The sequence below is a fragment of the Zootoca vivipara genome, chromosome 1 (assembly GCF_963506605.1).
Source record: "Zootoca vivipara chromosome 1, rZooViv1.1, whole genome shotgun sequence".
NCBI classification, from domain to species: Eukaryota; Metazoa; Chordata; class Lepidosauria; order Squamata; family Lacertidae; genus Zootoca; species Zootoca vivipara.
This window is the reverse complement of record NC_083276.1, coordinates 91,919,644-91,935,099: the sequence shown is the minus strand read 5'-3', so window position 1 is coordinate 91,935,099 and position 15,456 is coordinate 91,919,644. Positions and strand designations below refer to the sequence as shown.

Genomic DNA, 15,456 nt, shown 5'->3' with positions numbered 1-15,456 from the left:
TCCAGCACTCTAGACATGGGAGTCTAAATAATATTTTGGGGGGATCGTACTGTAGCCAACATTCCAGATATCATTGAACTACAACTCCCATCAGCCTTACCCAGTACGGCCAGTAATCAGGCATGATGGGAGTTGTAGTTCACAACATTGACTACTCCTGCTTGCAACCTCTGGTTCCCTTGCTAGGTTTCTGAAAATATTGCTGGAGCTTTAACAGAACGAATCTCTCCCTTCTCCAGGTCTATCTATCTTTCTGTCTTTCATTGCACTCGTGCTGGCTAAGCAAAGAGAGTGACTGAGTAGATGGAGTCTGAGGCGTGATGCTGATACGGTATGCCTTGTGTGGCAATGTGAAACAGAGCCTTTTCAGTGGTGGCACCTAATCCACCTTTCCAGGAAATATTCACCTGATTCATGCTTGGGTTGACAGGCTAAGGCTCTGCAAATTCAGAGGGCCTTAGGTTCAGAAAACAACTAGCCGTCCTTATTTCTTATCTGGATATGCTGTGCTCTTTTACTGCTGCTGTTTCGTTTTGTTTGAAATAGCTTTGTTTTTGTACGGTTGAGCAAGGCAGCTCAATAGATTCTGAAGGACAATTATATAAGATGGATTCTAAACATTTTTAATTCAATGCATTTAATATAAGTGAATCTTAACATAAAGGGGTCCTAGCACTTTAAATGTAAGTAATGTGTGAATTGTTCCTGAGAGATCTGAGTATTCCAGGTTTCTTTGCTTTTAGTGGATTAAATGTAGAATGCCTAGAATAATATTCTTTGACCCTAATTGTATTTGATCTCTTCATTACCAGTCAAGCATTTTACATGCAAATTCAGGAATGTCACCATTCCATTGTTCACATTTTCAACTCCAGCTGCTTAGATAATTGACTTCATTTGCGATTAAAGTGTTTCCATAATAAAGAAAAGGTTGTACATGCGGTGGCCATTTCAGAACGTTTTTTACTGCTAGTAAGCTAGAGGAAGAGGCTCTCCTCTGTAGTTCTGAAATGTCTTCAGATTTTGGGAGGCCAAATTTCAGGTGTGCTCCAGCAGGACACATAACAAAAAGAAACATTTTGGGTCTAAAAAAAAGAGAAGAGATATACAATTTTAGGGCATGAGCCAGTGAAAGTAAACCCCTTACTAGCACAGTCCTATGGAGATCTATTCAGAAGTAGCTCCCATTTAATTTGATTGGGCTTTATCCATAGAAAGGATTTGTTTTAGGGGGGTGGGAGGGAGAACTAAGTTATTTGCAATGCAGTTGGACAGTTAGTTAAGTATTTTTATTTATTTACATGATTAAGGGGGCAGCTGCCTCCCTGCCACCCCCATGGCTATGCCCATGGCTTTCTCCCAACTAAATATGCATAGACTAAATCCTGTTTATGCCAATGTGAGAATTAAGCAGGAATAAGAGATAGAATTGTAGAGTTGAAAATGGCCATGAGGGTCATGCAATGCAGGAATCTTTTCCCTAAACCCACAACCCTGAGATTAAGTGTCTCATGCTCTACCAACTGAGCTATTCTTCAATAACACACAAGAGAGAGAATACATATGCCAAACAGAACAAAATATAATAGGACAGAACACATGCAAACATTAGATAATGTACTCCACACAACACAAGGACCACATAGGACACAACAGAATGCAACGCAATGCAGCACACACAAAGGATGTGCAAGATTGCCACACACATACATTGTATGGCATTATATCCCTTACAGGGTTGCTCATCAGTGGAGGCAAGGCTATTCACTTACCAGAAATGGTTACGTATAAACACCTTTAGTAATGGAAGTGCTCACACATGTACCAGAACAGTTAGCAACGGCCTTGGTCCTTAGTTGGTTATATATGCACAGAAGTTAACAACACTGGGTGGTATTGTCATATGTAACCAGGGTTGCCACCCGTCCCTAGAAAAACGTGGCCATTTGTTTGAGAAAAGTGTCACCTCACCTGCCCTGTTTGGATGCCTTTTTCATGTATTCAATCTATTCTTCCTCCTTCCCCAAACTACGCAGGCAGAGGGTGGGTCCGGTGGGAAGAGGAGAGCAAGAACCTGAGTGGGGGTTTGTGCGGACAGAGAGTGGGTCCAGGAGGAGAGCTGAGAGTGAGAGTTATGGCAGGATGGCTGTGTCAAAGAAGTCTTAAAACTACTTTGCTCTTGCTAGGTTGATGTTGTAACAGTAGTTAAAGGACCGTGAATAAACATCTTCAATTCACATCCACATTACTCCATATCCTGTGGAATGTTATTATTACTAGAGCAGTCATTTTTGCCTAGAATGGACCCATAGCAGAATTGCTCCAGACAGGGAGTACGTCCTGAATAATAATAATAATAATAATAATAATAATAATAATAATAATACATTATTTCTACCCCGCCCATCTGGCTGGGTTTCCCCAGCCACTCAGGGCGGCTTCCAACAAAATATTAAAATACAATAGTCTATTAAACATTAAAAGCTTCCCTAAACAGGGCTGCCTTCAGATGTCTTCTAAAAGTCCGGTAGTTGTTTTTCTCTTTGACATCTGGTGGGAGGGCATTTCACAGGGTGGGTGCCACTACCGAGAAGGCCCTCTGCCTGGTTCCCTGTAACTTGGCTTCTCACAGCGAGGGAACCGCCAGAAGGCCCTCGACACTGGACCCCAGTGTCCGGGCAGAACAATGGGGGGTGGAGGCGCTCCTTCAGGTATCCTGGACTGAAGCCATTTAGGGCTTTAAAGGTCAGCACCAATACTTTGAATTGTGCTTGGAAACGTACTGGGAGCCAATGTAGGTCTTTCAAGATCAGTGTTAGGTGAGATGAAGTCTTTTCACTTTAACCACAAGATAAAGCCTGCCTTCAGATTACAGCTGTGAACTGAATGTGAGTAAAACTTTGTTCCTACTTTTAAAGAATACTGTGTTGGGTTATTATTATTTTAAGAGGGAAATAAAGGGGAAACTTACCAGGGACAAGCCAGGCTGGATTGCTTAATTAAAGGATTCTAACGAATCATCAGCTTGCTTCCAATAAGTTGCAAAGGGAATGTGCTCTGCTGTTTACTCACTTGTGTGAGTATTAGTAAGGAGGGATAATATCAAAACAATATATCCTCTCCTATCTTCCTTAACATTCTCGCATATCCATTGCTAGATTTTACTGTAACTCATTGCTAGATTTTACTTTAGGCATCTCTGTTCCTAATCTTCTGATAATCATCTCTGAACTGCAGTATTTACAGTTCAACTTCAATCATCTGCTTCCCTAAATGCATCCACTCAGTAACTTTATCCTGCTTTTTGTTTCATACAGAAGCAGCTTGAAAACTCTCCTTGGGGTTTGTAGTCTATAAGCTTGGAAAATTGCAAGTATCACCATTAGGCCAAAGAATGTGCCTTAACAAGGCGTAAGCCCATCTGGACCCTGCTTCCTAAACATGCCTCTGTAGCAGCTGTCTGAAAAATGTTTATAGCTTTCAAAACAATAAGTGACCAGTTAGAAGCAACATAATATATTAAGGGTCCACAGCCAGGACCCACATCCTGTGCCTTCAATGCTGTACTTCCATAATGAGTAAACAGAATCTTGTGGCAGTTTCAGGACCAACAGATTTATTATAGCATAAAGTTTTTGTGTGGAAACTACTTTCACAAATAGATGTGGTTAGTTTTTAAGCCAGATTCCATTAAACACTTTTTTGTGTGTGTGTGCTTCTGCAAACACAACAACCCTGAAATTGGAGGGTGAGGGGAGATGAATCATTACAATAAAAACATTTTTTAAAAACAACTCCAAACGTAATTAACTGACCAACTAGGGTAGTTCCAACTATATACTCTTCCACCTCTACCCCAGGTATGTGTCTAGGTAGTTTGGTGACTCAAACAATGAGCCAGCCTAGGCTGTTGAAGCCTTCTACTGTTGTTGTTGTTTGTTTAGTCATGTCCGACTCTTCGTGACCCCATGGACCAGAGCACGCCAGGCACTCCTGTCTTCCACTGCCTCCCGCAGTTTGGTCAAACTCATGTTGGTAGCTTTGAGAACACTGTCCAACCATCTCATCCTCTGCCGTCCCCTTCTCCTTGTGCCCTCAATCTTTCCCAACATCAGGGCATTTTCCAAGGAGTATTCTCTTCTCATGAGGTGGCCAGAGTATTGGAGCCTCAGCTTCAAGAGCTGTTCTTCCAGTGAACACTCAGGGCTGATTTCCTTCAGAATGGATAGGTTTGATCTTCTTGCAGTCCATGGGACTCTGAAGAGTCTCCTCCAGAACCATAATTCAAAAGCATCAATTCTTCGGCGATCAACCTTCTTCATGGTCCAGCTCTCACTTCCATACATCAGTACTGAGAAAACCATAGCTTTAACTTCTTAAGAAGTGTGCATGCACACGGAAGCTCATACCAGTGACAAACTTAGTTGGTCTCTAAGGTGCTCCTGGAAGAAAAATTTTTTTTATTTTGTTTCGACTACACCAGACCAACACGGCTACCTGTAACTATACAGATCTTTGTCAGGGATCACTGCCTTGTCATGGCGAAGGGGCTTGAATAACTCAGGGAAGCTATGGGCTATCTATGCCATGCAGGACCACCCAAGACGGACAGGTCATAGTGGAGAGTTTTGACTAAACATGATCCACCTGGAGCAGGAACCAGCAAGCCACTCCAGCATCCCTTCCAAGAAAACTCCATGGACAAAAGCCTTCTACTATTCCAACCCAATTCCTCTCTATCTTTCAGATTCAGAGTTGCTCTTCCGTTTTGCTGTTCAGCTTCAGAACCTGAATAGGTGGGTATGAAATTCTTAACACAAGAACATTAGAAGAGCCTGCTGGATCAGGCCAATGACCCATCTAGTACAGCATCCTGTTCTCAGAGTGGCCGACCTGATGCCTGTGGGGAAATCTGCAAGCAGGACCTGAGTAGTTTCCAGCAATTCAGAAGCATTACTGCCTTTGACAGTGGAGGCAGAGCACAGCCATTGTGGTTTGTAGCCATTGGTAGCCTTACACTCCATGAATATGATCCTCTTTTAAAGCCATTGAAGCTGGTGAACATCACTCTCTCCTGTGGAAGCGACTTACCATCTGTTTATCAATTGCACAGCATACTTCTCCCTAACCTTGGGAGGCACTTGGGCAGCTGCCAAAGGTTTCCTGCCTGGATGGACAATAGAGAGGAAAATGTGAGTGTATGTAGAAACCAGCCTACGGTGAAAACGAGAATTTTATCTACGCTTACTTTTTTCTTATATTCTTTTATGATTTGGATTAAGTCCAAGCAATTGCAATCCTTGTAGGCAATTAAACTATGTTTCTTTTTTGTGGGCAAACATCCTAGGATAAGAGGAAAGCAGCTATATCTCCCCTTGAGTGAGGGGGTGGGGGACTTCCCAATGTAGAACTTTATTATCTTGCCCATCAAATAAGGCACATTGTTCCTTTTATTTTAGAAGAAAATACCAAACCCTGAGTTCAAATAGAAAGGGAAGTAGCAGATGGTCTCCCAGTATCAGTGTTCCTTTTTTAAAAAACAAGGATTAACTAGTCTAAAGGTGGATAATAGATTTATTCCAACTATGTTTAACTTCTGGAAGGCAAAAGCTGAAGTGTTGGAACCAGCTTAATCACCTTTGATTTCCCTTGGTTTTCCACCCACTTTTTATAATAGGAATTGTAGGTATGGTGGGGATGGGTGATGGAGAGACAGGGAACTTTATTGTGCATATCAGTTCTGTGATAATGGTGTTCCATTGACTCCCATGAGAGGTGGTGGGTGGACTCTCATTTCTTGGAAGTTTTTAAGCAGAAGTTGGAGGGCCATCTGCCATGCATGATCTAGTTGTGATTCCTACATTGGAGGGGGTGTTGGACTAAGTGACCCCCATGATCCCTTCCAACTCTACAATTCTATGATTCTATGACCTGGTTGATGCTTTGCCAGATCTGATCATTTTTAGTAAAAGAGGAGCATTTTGCCAAATTACTGGGGGTGGATGGGTTATCCGACCTACATTTTCTTTGGGGTAGGGCTCACCCTTGGCAAAGGCAATAGCACTGCTCCTTCTTACTTAACCTAAGGGTGATTTATCTTTTTGTGTCTGCTGCTGCAAGTGGCGGAAACGGCAACTGTATTGGTAGCCTAGCCACCATTTTGCAGTGTCCAAATTGCCTTACCACTGTTGTTCTCTCGCTTTTTTTTTATTTAGAAAATGGTGGAAATACAAAAATGGTAGAAAATAAAAACAAAGAAATCAAAATGGACTGGAGTGGAGTGGAGAAAATTCAGAGAAAATTCATCAAAGTGGCCTTTTTCTAAGGTAGTGAGAAAAAGAAAAATCCAGGAAACTTTATCAAAAAATAAATATGCGAAATCTTGGCTCAGCTATAGTTAGAAAAGATGCACTCATTATTTTTGTTGTAATGGCTCCATTCTTGCATTGATAATAGTCATCCACCCAAATAATGCGAAGGACACTCCTTCGGTCTTTTTATTTTTTGAGGGGATTCCTTCCACCTGTGACAAGGACAATGAGATGCTCCACACTTTCAAAAGGTGCGCACGCCTCTCGAGTTTCTTTCAGATCTGAGGCGACGCTGCCCGAGGCTGCTATGGATCAGTAGTTGCTAGCGGTGTGATCTTCTGTGTCTCTCTCACGCCACGCCGGCCTGCTTTCCGCTCTGCACCTTCCTATCGCATCGCATCCCATCCCCGCCTCGTCCCCCCCTCTTTCCCCCTCCCCCTGGCTGCAGGTCACCAACGCTTGTTGTCAAAACTGCGAGCAGTCCGTGCAGAAGGGCTGCTGGCTGCTGCTGCCGCTGCCTCTGATTACCTCCTCCGCCCCCCCACCCCGCTTTCAGCCACATGCACACGCACAAAAACCCAACTCCTGCAAACATTTCCTAATAAGGCTCCCCAGGCATTAAACAGCCCACTTTTTCGAAAGGGGCAGCCTTGGCGGGTTAAAAGGGAGCCGTCTGGACCGTGCCTCTAAGAAACTGAGCAAGCGGGGACAGAGCGAGAGCGCGGGGGATTGTGAGATCCGGCGGGAGTTTCTAACTTGACTGGCGGCGGCAGCAGCAACCAAAGCGATCGCGGTGAGTCTCTCCCTCCCTCTTCTCCATTGCCTCCGACGATGCGGGTTTCTTCCCCCTGATTCTGGTCACCTTATGCTAAATGCAGGCGAAGAGAGATTTAACAACAATAATAATGGCTAGAGAGCGGTAGCGAGTATGATGCGCCTCTTTCCACCTTGAAGCGTGGGCTTTGCTTTTTTGCCATCCTCCCTTAGTGCGTTTGCTTAGTAACTGAGGCTGCAGTGCTTCGTAACCAATCCTTTGTAATCCTAAAGCTGCAGTTCTGCCGTGGGAGAAAATCCCGTTTGCCACAGGGGGAGTTTCCTCCACCCCCCAACCCCAGTAAATCTGTATTTACTACTAAAGCGTTAGCCCTGCTTGGCTTACTGAGATTTACTTCCGAGGAGACATGCTTTTGACTCGCGCTTGCGCGTTTCGTTTAACCTGGTTCCCCCCCTCCATGAACCTTTCAAAGGGAGGGGGCGGGCAGAGAGTGTCCTGCGGCTGCAGCAACAACAGCAGCAAAAACAGCTCCCCATTCACAAAGATGTTTTTCTCTCGCACCTAATTGAAAAATGCCAGCAGCCGTCTAGTGGTGGAGAATGAATGCAAAGGGGGCGGGCGAGAGAGATGCGGCGGCGGCTGGTGCAGCGATAGCTCTGGCCGGGCGTGCAAGGCACAAAGCCTCTTGGCGTTTGCTTTGGTTTGTCGCTGGCTTGGTGTTGGGAAGTGTGTGTGAGTGAGAAACGTACAGGTTGCCTTGGAGCAGCGACTTCCTCTTAATAATGGCGCGAGGGGGATTGCTAGAGCGTCTCTGTGGAGGGAGCGTTTGAAGGGAATCGCTGAGGTGACGAGGAGGGAATCAAACTTCTCTGGTTTGTTACTTGAAGCCTCTGGCTTTTATTTACTTATTTCCGTAATCTGTGCAGCGAAGGTCACCGTTTCTCCTCGCCCTCTGCCTGAAATGTACAACTTATGCTGCTGCTCCGGTTTCAACTTTCTGAAAGTATCGCCCTGTAGGAGCCTCGATGTGTGGGAACTATCTGAACTGACTCATTTAATTGTTACTTGTTACTCTCAAGTGAAATACTAAGGCAGAAGTCTGTTTGAAAACAACAACTCCTCACATGACCTGAAGGGCCACATTCTCTCACCCAACACATGCCCAGAACCAGGCACTATCCTTCCTCCCCCCTCTGTACAAATCCCATCAATTGTTCTGAATAGTTTTGATGAACACCAGTTCCCCTAACTCCCCCCCCCCCCTGATGTCTATGATCAACAGCAGCTGTTTTGCTTCCTGAATATCCCACTATAATAGGTTTTTAACTACAGTGGTACCTCGGTTTATGAACACAATTGGTTCCGGAAGTCTGTTCATAAACTGAAGCGTTCATAAACTGAAGCAAACTTTCTCATTGAAAGTAATGGAAAGTGAATTAATCCGTTCCAGATGGTCCGCGGAGTAAGCGTTCATAAACTGAAGCAAACTTTCCCATTGAAAGTAATGGAAAGTGGATTAATCCGTTCCAGACGGGTCCGCGGAGTGCTTAAACTGAAGCGTTCATAAACTGAAGCATGGGTGTAATTGGTTCTGGAAGTCTGTTCATAAACTGAAGCGTTCATAAACTGAAGCAAACTTTCCCATTGAAAGTAATGGAAAATGAATTAATCCGTTCCAGATGGGTCCGCGGCGTTCATAAACCGAAAATTCATAAACCGAGGTGTTCATAAACCGAGGTTCCACTGTATATGGGACTAATGTCTGATATATTTCAGTCACAGATTCACAAAACAAAGAAGATTGACTTTGGTGCATGCTTGACTTGAACACATAAAGAATTATTATGGGCAATTCTGGGCATACTTTGTTGTTTAGTCGTTTAGTAGTGTCCGACTCTTCGTGACCCCATGGACCAGAGCACGCCAGGCACTCCTGTCTTCCACTGCCTCCTGCAGTTTGGTCAGACTCGTTGGTAGCTTCGAGAACACTGTCCAACCATCTTGCCCTCTGTCATCCCCTTCTCTTTGTGCCCTCAATCTTTCCCAGCATCAGGGTCTTTTCCAGGGAGTCTTCTCTTCTCATGAGGTGGCCAGAGTATTGGAGCCTCAGCTTCAAGATCTGTTCTTCCAGTGAGCACTCAGGGCTGATTTCCTTCAGAATGGATAGGTTTCATCTTCTTGCAGTCTATGGGACACTCAAGAATCTCCTCCAGCACCATAATTCAAAAGCATCAATTCTTCGGCGATCAGCCTTCTTTATGGTCCAGCTCTCACTTCCATACATCACTACTGGGAAAACCATAGCTTTAACTATACGGACCTTTGTCAGCAAGGTGATGTCTCTGCATACTTAGCTGGGGATAAGTCCCATTGAGCCCTGAATTGATGGTTTTATGGGATTTACCTAGGAACAGACATGCATAGAATTGTACTTGCAAGTGCACTAGCCTGTTGTTTGTGCCTTTGTAATATTGCATTGCATGGAGTGTTGTTAGGTGTTGTGTAGGCTCCATTGGAACCAGCAGAAGTCCTCATAAGGCTTCATTTTTGATGCACACAAAGCTTTCTTTGGTGACAATACTCACTTGTCCAGAGTACCACACCTCTTTTTTTGCTGCCCATGACCTCCATTTTGTGCTGACACCCATGACACTCAATATATGAGTACTTTCACCTTGTTTGTTTTTATTAAAAAACAAGGTGCAAGTACTCATATACCCTGGGTTAAAAAGTAGTCTTATACGCAGGAATATACAGTACCCCAGTGTGGTGTAGTGGTTAAGAGTGGTAGACTCGTAATGTGGGGAACCGGGTTTGCGTCTCCACTCCTCCACATGCAGCTGCTGGGTGACCTTGGGCTAGTCACACTTCTTTGAAGTCTCTCAGCCCCACTCACCTCACAGAGTGTTTGTTGTGGGGGAGGAAGGGAAAGGGGAACGTTAGCCGCTTTGAGACTCCTTAGGGTAGTAATAAAGCGGGATATCAAATCCAAACTCCTCCTCCTCTTCTTCTGCTTTACATAGCAAAATAAAACGAACTAAGAACCAGTGTCCTCTCAATCCAGTAACCTTGACTGAGTGATATGGAAGAGATGGGCAGCAAAAATAGCACCTTCAGCTGAGGTCTGTTGAGATACAACATGTTTCCAGAGGGCAGGAGCTATGTGTACTTGTGCAAGTAATGATAGTGGAATGCTACGACCAGTTCAAATAGTATACTTTTTAGACATGCAAGTGGTGCTTACTAAGCAAGGACTCCTGAAGCAAAACATAATGTGTGAGCCAGAAGTACATAGTAATCACTCTTGGGTGCATTGGCTGGGGAAAGTGCTGCATTACTTACAGGAACTGCTGCTAGCTACAGGTAGGTAGCCGTGTTGGTCTGCCGTAGTCGAAACAAAATAAAAATATTTCTTCCAGTAGCACCTTAGAGACCAACTAAGTTTGTCATTGGCATGAGCTTTTGTGTGCATGCACACTTCTTCAGAAGTTAAAGCTATGGTTTTCTCAGTACTTGTCATTAACTGCAGTATATGTTACGTTTCTTCAAATGAGTATGTGCCTGAAGTTGGTGGTAGGTAAGGAGAAAAAGTTCTTGGGTAATGGTCCACTTAGCTGCATTTTAAGGGGACTGCAGGGTCTCTGTGCAGGGTCTGTGTATATCTCCCCACTTTTGTCTTGCCCTTATTTTTCATTTCTTGCAGGTTACTAGTGAATAATTTGCAGTAGGACTACTGTAGCCTTACCATGGGACACAGGTGGCGCTGTGGGTTAAACCAGAGCCTAGGGCTTGCCAATCAGAAGGTCGGTCTTTCAAATCCCCGCAACGGGATGAGCTCCCGTTGCTTGGTCCCAGCTCCTGCCAACCTAGCAGTTCGAAAGCACGTCAAAGTGCAAGTAGATAAATAGGTAAGGGAAGGTAAACGGCGGAAAGGTAAACGGCGTTTCCGTGTGCTGCTCTGGTTTGCCAGAAGTGGCTTTGTCATGCTGGCCACATGACCTGGAAGCTGTACACCCGCTCCCTCGGCCAATAATGCAAGATGAGCGCCACAACCCCAGAGGCGGTCACGACTGGACCTAATGATCAGGGATTCCTTTTACCTTTACCATCAGGTAGAGTAAGGCAGCCTCTTCCAGCAGTGCATGCAGCGCCCCCTGCCACCAATTCCCCCCAGGGGCGTGGCCAGGATCAAATTTAGGGGGGCAAGGGGCGGGGCCACAGTGGGGCAAGGAAAGCCATGGTCGTTCAGGGGCGAGGGGGCGCCAGGATCAGCCCGAAATCGGGCTGTTCCGATCCCCTCCTCCCCCTGCATGATCGCCGGGGCGGGTAGAGGGAAAACTGGTTTCCCTCCACCCGCCCCACAGCCAGCAAGGGAGAAGGGAGACGTCCCTTCTAGCCGGCTGGCTGTGGGGCGGGTGGAGGGAAAGCATTTGGCTGGCTTTCCCTCCACCCGCCCCACAGCCAGCCGGCTAGAAGGGACGTCTCCCTTCTCCCTGGCTGGCTGTGGGGTGGGCGGAGGGAAAGCCAGCCAAACGCTTTGCGCAGCTCTGGGGCTTTCCCTCCACCCGCCCCACAGCCAGCCAGGGAGAAGGGAGACGGCGGCGGGCAGCAGGGCAGGCTGGCCAGCGGCCCTGCTTCTAGGGGGGGCAACTGCCCCCTGCCTATGCCCATTATTCCCCCCCCCCCCGAGATAACTTAAAAAACACCCTCTAAGTTTCTTTGTTGTGTGTGGGAGGTTATAATAGATAATACAGTGTAACAGTATTTTGTCACATGTGTGCATCCATGATGAACCCATCTGCTACAGGTGCAAAATAGAATTGGCCCTTCGGTCTTTTAAAAAAGTGATTTACGCTGCCACTGCCTGTTGGAGGAATTCAGCATTGTGCTAAGGGGATCAATCCACCAGCGCAAGCTTTATGGCTTGCAAGATGGAATGATTCCCCTTTCCTCCTCTAGTGTGCTGTTCCAGGGGTTCTCCCAACCCCATGAGCCAATTTTGGGGGTGGGGAGGAGGGGAGGAGAGAGGGGAAAGCCCTGCTACACAAGTGGAAGTCATTGTGCAGGGCTTCCACTGATGGGACTCATTAGTTGAATCCCACCCAATATCTCTTACCTCCTCACCAAAGTTGGCCCTACCATTAGGCAGAGTGAAGCAATTGGCCTAGGTAGCAGATGCTGTGGGGCATCATTAACACCCTTTCTAGCTGCTCCTCCTGAGCTCCCAGACCATTCCCAACTGTTTAAGATCAGACCCATGTGTGTCACACAGGCTTCCATGTACCCCTTAAAACAGCTTCCTGCTCTCAGGTGCCCTGGAGGTCACTGCCCTGTTGCCAGTGTTGAAGTCCAGTCAGTTTCTGCACATGGAAGGAAAGGCACTCTACTTTGCCCTTTGGCTCAGGCAGCAAAACGGCTTGGGTCAGTGCTGGTTCTCATCTTTCTTTCTCATTTTACTCGGCATATGGCTGTTGAGAAGCCTGTGAACACCCAGATGTGTAGCAGTTCATTTAAACCAGGCACCCCCAAACTTCGGCCCTCCAGATGTTTTGGACTACAATTCCCATCATCCCTGACCACTGATCCTCTTAGCTAGGGATCATGGGAGTTGTAGGCTAAAAACATCTGGAGGGCCGCAGTTTGGGGATGGCTGACTTAAACTGACTGAAACAAGCGCTGCTCCTTGATTCCTCACTTGTTAGGATGATGCACAAGAAACTATGCTGCAGAGTACCTGATATTGACTCTTTGGGTTAATTGACTCTGATATTGACTCTTCTTTGGTTAATCTTTCTGATTGATGGTTTCATTGTATAGTTCCAGAGGTATTTAAAAAATATATTTTAAACAAGGTTGCTTCTGTGCAGTTTAGAGAGTTTGATCTACCGAAATCAGGAGCTAAAAAAACAGTGTCTTAACATATTTAGGTTGCTCTTTGATGACCTGCTCGTTGAACATTCATTCAGATCAATTTGCAGGGTTGTTATACGACAGTCACTGTTTATTGAGCATTCATTCTGATTTTTGTGTGTGGCTTTTTCATCTTGTCATCAATTGTTATCTGACACTTTCCTTACTGCAAAAAGTTCATCGAGGTGGGTGGGGTGGGGAGAGAGAAGAAGGCAAGAGTGCCAAATCTGCTTTAATTGTGGGATCTGGATTTGTTGGTATGTGATTGAACAACCACAAAATAGTAAGAGTCGGAATGCAGCCTTAATGCAGCACAAGCATTTGGAGACAGGAGTCTAGTTCTGCATATAAGGCACCTCATTGCATGAGATAAGCATTAGCACTGCTAATGTCACCAGATCAAGCTCCTGTTAAAGGGCCAGGAACAAGTTGGTGGCTATCACTGGCTAGGAGGCACAATGGCTATATTCTGCACTGAATAACTGAGCAGGGTTTCTGTGTATTATCACCAAAACAGTGCTTTTTTTATATGCCTCTGGGGTTGCTATTGCCAATTCACCACCCCTGGATGGTTGTTTCTCTCAGTTGAATTGCTGCCAGTTCCTGGACAATGGGGGTACCATGGCAGTGTTTTGGGAGTGAAGGTGAGAAATTTAGGGTTCTATAATCCGCAATGTTTATTTATTTAAGAAATGCATGTACATGCAGTTTCTACCTACCCAATACTGAAAATAGAAGAATGTGGGTTGCCAGGCAAGTATCCTTGGGAAGGGAATTCCACAAACAAGGCACCACTGCTAAAAGGGCAATTTCTATGGTTTGCTGCTTGCCCTCTCCTCAGGTGATAGGGCATCTAAAGGAAAGCCTCTGCTGAAGGAAATCTCAGTACATGAGCAGGGTGATATGAGAGCAGCCATTATACAAGAGGAAAACTCTAGAATGTCAATTTCAACATGAGAACTGGGTAGGGTGTTTAATATGGAGTAGAGTTCCTTAAAAAATGTGAATAAAAATAATAAGTAGCATTTTTGTTTAACCACTATTGTACAATACGCTGTAGCTAGCAAGCCATGGTCACTGCCCAGTGTTGATTTGCTGACATTCGAGTCCTATTATTCTATAACTGCTTTGCAAGCCCCTTTCGTTTCTAGCCAGATCCAACCTTTTCAGTTTGGTTGGTTTGATGGGTAAAGGGATGTTGATGAGAAAACTGCTGTGAAAACAGATGCTATTCTGATGCCCTATTCAAACATGTACAGTGGTACCTCGGGTAACATATGCTTCAGGTTACAGACTACGCTAGCGCAGAAATAGTACCTCGGTGGCAGCGGGAGGCCCCATTAGCTAAAGTGGTGCTTCAGGTTAAGAACAGTTTCAGGTTAAGAATGGACCTCCAGAACGAATTAAGTTCTTAACCCGAGGTACCACTGTACCTACCTTGGTTGGATTTTAAAAAATAATTAAATCAAGTACATCTGCTGGCACTAGATTACTAGGAAGCGAAACTGATGTACATTCCATTGTGAAATGTTTACTGTGAAACAGGCACCCTGCGAATTGTAGGGGGAAAGAAACAAATAGTCCCAGATTTAAAAAGATCAGACTATTTTAAAGTTATTAAAAGTTAATTTGCATCTTTCAGTTCAATAGTTTTCCCTTATATAACAAGTAGGAGTGGGGGAAAATGGATTCAGAGCAAGTATACCGTACATTGAGTTTCAAAAACTTAAAACGTTGTGAATAATTATTTTGAAGTGATTTATGCCATATCAAAATTTACATGTAAAAGTCCATATAAGTTTTTCCTGTTCATTGTTTTAGCAGAGCGAAAGAAAACTTGGAAGTTTTGATTCTGATGAATTCCAGTGACATCCACTGGAAGCAAATCCCTTCCCAAAAAACTTTAGTAAGGAAAATATTCTTGTCTGCTCATGAATTCATGCAGATTTTGGCTGCTTAGTAAAAAATAAAAAATTCATTCTATCATGCGGTGTATAGGAATTAAGATATGATTTTTTTTTCAATCCAGATGTTCAGCCTTGTGAACTGATTTAGCTGACAGAAGCACACAAGCCCTTTGCAATACGTTTTAATTATTGTTTTATATTTTTGAAATGTTATTTTCACCCATCAGCTTTCATAAAGTCATAATTTAGAATTACTTTTGCATTTTATTCATTCAAAGTAATTGTCATTAGCAAAAGAATTCAGTCACGCAAAAGAATTCAGTCAGAACATGTCATGCAAATCCAATTTTGCCCGCTTTATCTTGCTTTGTCAAACACATATTGATTTCAGTGTAAGCTCTATGGTTTCAGATGAATCTACTTAGTTCCAACTAAATATGTTGAACATTATATCTTGCACAAAGCTGTGCAGCCATTCTCTCCCCCCCCCCGCTTGACAAATGTTCGTCACCTGAGGAGGAATATTTTTTGATTTATGATTTAGGAAAATTCC

The 15,456-nt window shown here is 44.5% G+C and overlaps 1 protein-coding gene across 3 annotated transcripts in view; it reads left to right on the top strand.

Moving 5' to 3' along the window:
- Positions 1-6,797: 6,797 nt before the first annotated feature.
- Positions 6,798-15,456, top strand: part of MYLK (myosin light chain kinase) — a 185,879-nt gene continuing 177,220 nt past the window's right edge. For 2 of the 3 annotated variants that reach the window (XM_060275899.1, XM_035129122.2), the window contains exon 1: positions 6,798-7,104. The gene's annotated coding sequence lies outside the window, so the exon portion shown is untranslated. Of the gene's footprint in view, positions 7,105-7,725; positions 7,959-15,456 lie in introns of those variants that run through there. The other variant, XM_060275882.1, reaches the window with a different exon arrangement.